At 49.2% G+C, this 8881-nt stretch overlaps 1 protein-coding gene across 7 annotated transcripts in view; it reads right to left on the bottom strand.

Annotated features, from left to right (window-relative positions):
• Nucleotides 1–8881, bottom strand: part of LOC126571436 (histone demethylase UTY) — a 75896-nt gene that overhangs the window by 19528 nt on the left and 47487 nt on the right. The gene's annotated exons all lie outside the window — the stretch shown is intronic.

Raw genomic sequence — 8881 nt, 5'->3', positions numbered from 1 at the left:
AACTGATGATAAGTTAGATAAGATGCACAGCACGGTGCGATGTTGATGTCGATGGGGATGGGAAAACGGAAGTCAGATGGTGTACGTGGTGATGATGGTGTACACAACAGGCGCACCATTTATCGGCTAGTAAGGACCCACAAGCTCCCGGAGCAGGTGAAACAGATGCACGGTTTCGTTGCGCGGTTTGCGTTGCGTCCTTTCTGTGTGTTCCTCTCACCACATCATCGAAAGACCATCTGTCGCCATCACGTTTCCGTGTGCCGGTCGTGTTTCTAGTGCGGAAGAAGAACAAGCACCAGACAGCAGCAGAATAGGCTTTCGCTTTTTATTTTTTAAATTCAGTCTTCTTCCTATCAATTTAGCTCGTCTCGCGGCGAACCCTCGCGTGAGTTGCGGGATGAGTTGCGTAGAGCGCGCCAGGATCCGACGATCCTTTGTGGCCGAGACCGACAGTGGGCACCTGCTGGCGCTGTTGGAAGCATGATGTCAAGCACGTCGTCGTCATCGCCACAAAACCAGCTGGCGAGGTCTCGTGTCGCCCGGAAGGTTAAGGGGAAGAGAGAGAGAGAGAGGAAAGCGATAACCCGCAGCGAGAACCAAAAAAAATGGAAAGGATACGGCCAGGATATCTGTTGCCACGGCTACTAGCTGCTCTTAATGGTGTTCTGGGCATTAAGAAATGTAAAATCATGTGGCAGCCGCACATAATGTGCAAGGCTGGCGGAGAAAAAAAAAATGGCCAATTAATACACACCCCAACGACTGCAGACGATTTTTCGCGAGGCGAGCAAAATAAATTTACTGCAGAAGAACTGCTCCCTACAGACACCCCGTGGAAAGGGTGCGGTGTTTTTGTCTGTCTGAAATGGAGGTTTTTTTGTTATTCCCTTGATACCCCAATTCTAAAATGCTACACTGTAATGTAACAAGAGATGATTCGATGGTCAGGCTACACGTCGCTTTTGCCCAAAAAGTGCACATTAAATGTATTCAATTGAGACGATTCGGTTGGTCGGTACCACCTCCAACTGAGCTCCGCTCCCCCACCCCCTAGGGTCTGGCTAGGGATGAAAGGAATCATATTTCATTTGCATTCACTGCTCACTGCGTGAAGGAATAGGATTCGCCATCGAATGTGCAGCATGTTACCGACCCCCCGTCGAGCGTGCGCTTCATTCAAGAGGATGCCATTTCCTGATCAATACATTCCTCGCAGGGGCAGGGTTAGGGGTGACTGAAGATGCCATTTCAAGTGTGTCCTTTTTATCTTTTGGCAAGTCCTTAACGGTGATAAAAAACAGACACAATACGCAATGGCAACCATAGAGCGTAGAAAGCATTTACATTTTATTCGCATTTCCGGGGAGCCCGTTTATGGGGAACGGCACAAGTTGGCGTAAAGTGTACATCGATCAAGAAATGTGACACTTCTTTCTTCACAGTTTTGGGGAGAAAAAATACAATAAAAATGAAGCAAGAGCTGTAAATCAATTAGTAATCCACCCAAAACATCGAGTCAGAATGTTTACTTTCAGCCAAAAAAAGAAAGTAAACTCAATTACTTCGTATGTCATTCGTAATGTGCTGAAATCGGATGCAAACAGAATTAAAAACCGAAATAAAAACAAGACAACAGAAGGCCTGTCAACTGATTGTCAACACACACTTCACGGGTGCAACTCACGGAAGAGGGACGCAGTTAATGTGCGGAAAAGGACGAAAAGAGAAACGTCATCACCAGCAACAGAGGATCAACGGACGGCACACCCTTCCCTCCCGGAGACGGACGCCCATGTGTGTTGTCCTTTGGCAACCAAAAAGGCGAAGCAGCTTCACCAAAACCCACACAGGACGATGACCAACCGTCCGAATCCTTTCTCCCTGCCCAGGGCGGTGAACTATTGCGGAAGTAAATCCATTTGATTTCCACAAACATCCAACACACGCGCACCAGGATACTCGCAGAAAACGGCACAAGGACGACACCAATACCAGTGCTACTGGATGGATGTGTTTGTTGAAAAGGTCCTTTACAATGAACCAAGCGAAGTGACAATCACACAAACACACATAACCACTTCACAGTAGGCTGTGAGTGAAGAGTCGCCACAATAAAAGGGATGGTAGTGTGTTTGGTGTTTTCTTCTTTGATTTTCCCAGTAATTTTCCTCCGGGAAACAACTACAATGTTACTATGTGATAGTTTGCGCCACCGCCAACAAACCGCCTATATACAAACACACCATACACAACGAAAGGAAAGGATACTCTCGTGAGATCCGCACCACCAATACCACAATCGCGCGCGGTGAGCACCACGATGAATGTGTACGATGTGTGAGTGAGTGTGATTTGTTTTCCGTGAAAATTCTCCTGAACAACCGAACAGGGAAGGAGAGTGAGGAAAATAGGAATAACAATTCACCTACTTCACCGATACACCAGCGTACTAGGCCTCCCACCCAGGTAGCTCCACCACTCCACTCACTACTACTTCCTTGCGCTGTTATCGCAAACTTTGCACGCAGCATCCTCTGGCCTCTGGCCTCTGGCGCACCGTCCTTCCCTGAGCTTCTATTCCCCGGAGGAAAATCAATATTCCAAGGAGTGGCCTACGGGTGTGGTGTGGCCATCGGCTATGCGGTTCTTGTTCGACGACGAGAGACGAGGAGGCTTTTATTTATCCAGGGCTCATCGTCGACCGGCAGCCACCGCTTGAAGCGTACCGAATCGACAGAAGCAACATTTGCGGAGGAAGCCCTTTTTTGATGCCTCCCCTCTCGTCTTCTACCGACCACCACCACGGGTTGCTGTGTATCGTTATGCTTTTGATGGTTATATGCCAGAGCGCACCATGATCGTTCGGATGAATTTTTCATCTCGCCAATCTCGGTGTAAAGTTGCTGGAGCTCCTTCACATCCTTTCCTACCCAGCGGCTAACACAGGACATAGAATGGGGTTTGAATAACAGGAGGCAGAACGCTCTCCTTTTCTCTCTTTCTGTACGAGGCAGCGGTGCAGGAAAACGGTCTGGTCGGTCGGGGCGAGGTGGTATTTTCACTTTCCTTTGCTATTTCAGGCTCCAATTCAGGCTGAAAGAGAGGCCCGCCAGGGAAATGTGGCGTGCACCTACAGTTATTATTACCACACGGGACGGAGCACACTGGACCTGGTGTTGGCATCACCTTTTTTTACTCCTGCTGCTGCTACTCACGGATGGAAATGGAAAGCGAATCGTGTGCTTTTTTGCTAACAACAAGTTGCGCCAATTAGTAAAGTTGGATATCACGAGAAACAATGAATGTGGCGAGCCGGAATATGAGACGAGTGAATAGAGCACAATAAACGAGAAAATGTCTGAAAGGACAACAATGTGATTTGATAAAAAATAAAATAGCGACATGGAAAACAATCTAATGTACCAATGCCAACTATGATCCCGCTTCGATCAGCGCTCCATTCAGGCTCGACGATTGCTTGAATCGCTTGAAGGATTAGTCAGCATCATTGACTAGACGTGTTTTGCAACCCGATTCGCTCACGATTATTGAGAACAACAAACAGCGTCGAGAGCGCAGTAATGGCTGTTGCCAACATTAAAAAGCAATCCCGCTGCGCGGCCTCTGCTGCTGCTGCTGCTGCTGCCGCTACTAAACACAAAGGCGAATCGTTCTCCTTGGCCCACGCGCGCAAAGCTCCAAGCAGAAGTAAGAAACCCCGACCGAGAACCAACTAAATAGCTTGCCTGGGGGCCACCCAGTGTGCCGCCATGGCATGACTGCATATGCAGCCTTCGCGTATTGCATTTCGCAAATGCATCGGCATCGGTCAAATGCAAGTTGCACTCTCCCGCCGCCGTCTCACCACCACCCGCTGGCTGATGATGATGATGATGATGGTGGTGGAAATCAAACGTAAACCAAGAGCCAGCATTGGAGCTACGCCGCGCACACGACTTAAATGTGTGTCAAGGTACTGTTGGTAGTGGCTTAGGTTGCGCCTTCACTATCACTATTCGTAGTCGGAGCAACCGCGGGCGATCTAACCGCGGGCGATCTCCGTGCATCCGCATCGTGTCCTCCAGCAGTCTGTGGCCCCAATACTATGCGCACGCCCTGCGATTAGAGAAACCTACGTTCGTTTCATTCCATTTCGTTCTGTACTGCAGCCTATTACTGCGCTAATCTGACGGCACGACACGCTTTCGCAATTTCTGTGCTCGGTACACACTGTGATGGATGCAGCAAACGCCCTCACCGAGGCTCTCACTAATCCATTGCACGGCTTATTCTACCTTTTTCGTGATGGATAATCCCCTGTGTGATCCGTCGTAATATTACATCCCACGTTACTGCAGCAAAGTGCAGACAGTTCACGTCGAAGGCATCTCAAGTTTCTTAAAGTAGGACATCAATCGAAGCTTCATACCCCGCGACGCATTCGACCTCCCGACGTTTAATAAGCTGCTTATTGGTGTTCTAGTTTTCCGCTCCAACACACGTTTTCTGTTGTTTCCTGTGAAATCGGATCACCTTCACTCAATGGAACCAACCATACAGGAGCTCGTTATGCCGTTAATGTGATTCACTTCCACATAATCTTATCTTCACTCATCATCAGCCGCCTCTCGCTCCCGGCAAATCTCCGATGATAATACCGTCAATCAACTACTGAGCACAGCACAGTAGCAGCACGTGCCCCAGGACGAGGTGCATTAAAAACGGAAACGCGACATTGAAACGAAAATAAAAACACACGAAATGTCGCCTCCGACTAGCGCTCACGTGTGGTGAAACGTGAATCAACAGCTGGTAGCAAACTTTGGGATGTTTGCTTGTGTACGAAGAGCACTCGTTCTCGTTCCCCTTGTTTTGCTGCGACCATCCGAAGAAGTGCAACCCCGAAAAACAGGATAATAGTTCCGGCCAGAAACTGCGATGAAGGGGGACGCGGCGAGTGTGAGCATCGAAGATGGTTATCGAGAATGTTCCACGACGAACGTTGAGGAGGGATTGCAGTTTGCAAACCGGCAATACGGGCAGTGGCAATGTCCTTGGGCTACCACCACCGGGGAATCGGGAAAACGCCATCATTTTCCTCGTTCCGATTGTCAACAGATGGGGGAGCTATCGAAGGACGATTGCATGGAATGCAGTGTAGTTTTTTTGGAACAGAATTTTAATGATTACCAATCGCACACAGGTTAAGAGAAGTTAATTGTGATTTTTAAGAATAATTAAATAAGATGCTCACAACAAAGGACGAAGCGATTAGTTCAGGCGAATCGAAGGCGAACAAAGAAATATAAATAAAAGGTTAATAAAATTATGAAAGAAAAGACAAACAATGGTATCAAACAGAACAACAAAAACACTCTTACTCGTACCGCTTAAAGGTTCGATTTGTTCGATCAGCTTTTCCGATGGCGCAAAACCATCAAACGACGAAACGAATCATAAAGGTCCTGGATCCCGGATCCTGGGACCGCGTTCCGTTGGCACGTGTGCACATTAAGGACACGGTAGCATGACGGTGTTTCGCTCGGTCCGGCCACCATTCCTCCCCCTTCATAGCATTTTATTCAACCAGTCATCCAGCATATGGCCGCTGCATGATGCTGTTTGTTGCGTGCATTAACCACCGGCGGTCATTCGGAGCCACCTCATGGCACACGTGTGCGTTCGCGATGAGGCCACCGGAGGGAAAGATTGAATCCACGGTTGATGGCTATTACCGAAGAGGGGGAAAAAAAGGTGGAAAATGGTTTTCCATCCTGCCGGTGGGGGAGAAAATTGAAAACGGAAACCCGGATGCACTCCACGGACCGGCGAGCGGTGACCTGTGGCAGGAGGAGTAGGGAGTTCGATTCTTAGAAACCATGAACCACAACCCTCACCGCCACTCCGGCCACTGCCAATTGGCAGCAGATTTGAATCGTCGCGGTCTCGGTCGCAAAACCTTCTGGTGATGTGGTTTAACTCCGGAGGGGCTTCTCCTGCTAATTGCATTCCCTGCACTCTCTCCCTTGCCGTGTTCTAGATGCTTCGCTGCAAAAGCGCGCTCGTTGCGACTACCGCCAGCATAAACCACCCCACGAAGCCCATAAATAATGCTCCGTGAAGTGCAGACTTGGTGGAGGAGGGTGGAGGATCGCCATCAAGTTGATGATGATGGGTGCTGGCAGAACTTGATGGACAGGCGGGCACAGTGAGGCACGTTGTCCGGTCGCCGACAGACAGCGAGACGGCGGCCATCGTAGCGCACCACCACACATGCTGGTTATGATTATGTAATCAATAAATTATGCGGGACAATCGTCCGGCCGGCCGCGGCGGCATCCTCCAAACCTTACGGTGATGGTGGCGACGATGAGACGGTGCATAATTTGCAATTGCAATCGCTCGCGGACCACCACCACCACCACCAACTCCGTGTGGCCAATCTTCTCCTAGCGCACCGCAAAACCGATGCATTCGCTTTGTTCCGGAGGGGTGCTGGTTTGTGCGCATCCTACCATTCACTGTTCGGCGGATTTCTTTATGCACATTTATACGCATTCACCAGCTCGGTGGCGCTTCCTATGGTTTTTTTCTCTTTCAGTTGTGAAAGTGAAAAGGGTCCCCGGTAGGGTCAGATGGGTTGGTACGGGTCGTCGAGACGAATTTCCATTTGGTTATGCATAAGGCGGGACGACACTATGGTAAATTCAATCCCGGTGCTTCCACGGTACAGGCAATGTAGAAAGCCAATGGATAGTGTCCAGCACATGAACTTTATGAGAAAAAAATGATTTTACAAACTGGAAGAACGAACAGCATTTGATTACAGGAAGGACATAAAAGAAGACCCATGAATTGATTTACAGAAAGTCTTCCGCATAATATTCGAAAGTTACTTAATGAAGAAGTAGTACAAGTAAGGGGATAAGATGAAGGATTACTTGGCCTACTTATTTCCTATTACACAACTAAGCAACGAACAACAGCACTACAGCGTCTACTGTGATCAGCAGAAAATCTTTAGTTACTTGTAGACTTTAGTCAACTTGTATGGTACGATCCCCATTATTACCGAAATAGGAGAAAGATTTATCGAAATCACGATCCTTTGCACCCAAACGCGACCTTGATCCGCCCATAGCTGATAGCAACAGCGTTCCATAATGATCTTGCTTGTTTTAAAACATAAACATCTCTCTCCACAACCGCCGGCAAGGAGCATAGAGTGTAACACTACACCGGCCCTCCACCATTTGTGCACTACTGTCAGCACGCTATCCATGACGACAAACGATCCATTTCCTGTACTCAGCCACCTTCCTTCTGAGAGCATGCAACGGATCCTGCTCCCTTTTCCGCTGCATAACACTCCATATTTCGCACTCCTACGTTCTTCGTACCAGCCGAGCGTCCAGGTCGCGGTAATGGTGCGTGCAATTTCTAATTATGCAGTGTTTATGAGCGGTTTCCTCCCTTCCTCTCTTTATCGTCAAAGGTAAGATCATGTTGCAGTGCCGATGCTAAGGAACCCGATTGCCTTCACTTTTTCCTTCACCGTTGAAGCGAGGAAAGCGAGGCGCAGGATCGGTTCGGTAGGCTGCCGGTATCGTGACAGAAGGAGGGTGGATAATTATTTTAAAATTATACGACACATTTCCTCCAGGGAGACACGATGTTTGAGGCGAATTGAGTTACCCCAGGCACTTGGCACACAGGAACACTCGCACCACACCGAGGTGGCACCGAGTTCGATGGCGATGTGTAATGTGCTGTTAGTGCTGCAGATTGCAAACACCTGATAACCTGGACCCTCGGTACACCATTTTCAAGAATCTATACCCCCTCCCTCATGTCGAGTATCAACGCAGCGAATTCCAAAGTCGATCACTGTGAACGGTGAAAGGGTCGACACGAGATGCTTCTTCAATCGTCGACACCGACACCGGAGCTGACGACAGAAATGTGTGTCGACCCACACAAACAAACTCAGCACCGCCACACCACCAATCACCAAATGATAATGACGATGGCTGACGATGATGATGAGGACGGCGACGACGGCGTCGATGATAAAAGCGGCACCGCCATCGCCCCAGTTATGTAGGTCAGTGAGTCACGTCTGCAGGAATGAAGAGAGGCTGGCGAGGACTACCGAAGAGGGGGTCGTAAAGTAGGAAGCTACAGAGCAGCTCCAGAAAGCGATTTTATAGCAGCCCAGATAGGGGTCTTTGCTGCCGCCCGGTACATTCCGCGATTCTGCGTTTTTCTTTCTCTTATTTTACGACATCTGGGCTGCCACTAGTTTATTGCTCCTTTCGCGCAGCAAACAGGCCAACATATGCCGCCGCTACGCTGTCAGTGCAGATGGATGAGCCTTCTTTGCGTGCCTGATGCCTGGACGGTCGAGTTAATTGTCTTGACTTGTTGTTTCACTTCACATTATCAGTGTTCGGATTGAGAGGGCGAACAAGTGCAAATGCTTCGAGAGAGAGGGGGTGGGGCACGTGATTCCGATGCATGCGGTCGTAAATGCGGTAATCTTGCCCGTAGCACCTAGTGATAGTGATGTGGGCTACTGAACAACAAGGATGGTGTTCTAGATTATCACAGTAGGTCGTGCTGCTTGCGTAAGTGATCTGGATGGCGATATTCGCCGAATACGTTCCCAGGAAGATCCGCATCACCTGTCTTGCCCAGCGATCCGCCGCCATTACGCCAACGCGGAAGTGTCGCTGCTCGAGCTGCCAAGCCCCTTCAGCAAACATGGTGGTCGGTCTAGTACTCGAAGGCCGGGTGTCTAGTACGTGGTAGTGACATCGCTACTCGCGCGGTGAACATGCGCCACTCGCTGGTGAGAGTTAGTGTCTGCTCCATGACG

The sequence above is a fragment of the Anopheles aquasalis genome, chromosome 2, assembly GCF_943734665.1.
Source record: "Anopheles aquasalis chromosome 2, idAnoAquaMG_Q_19, whole genome shotgun sequence".
NCBI lineage: Eukaryota > Metazoa > Arthropoda > Insecta > Diptera > Culicidae > Anopheles > Anopheles aquasalis.
The sequence above is the reverse complement of the archived record's forward strand: the minus strand, read 5'-3'. Positions and strand labels throughout refer to the sequence as shown.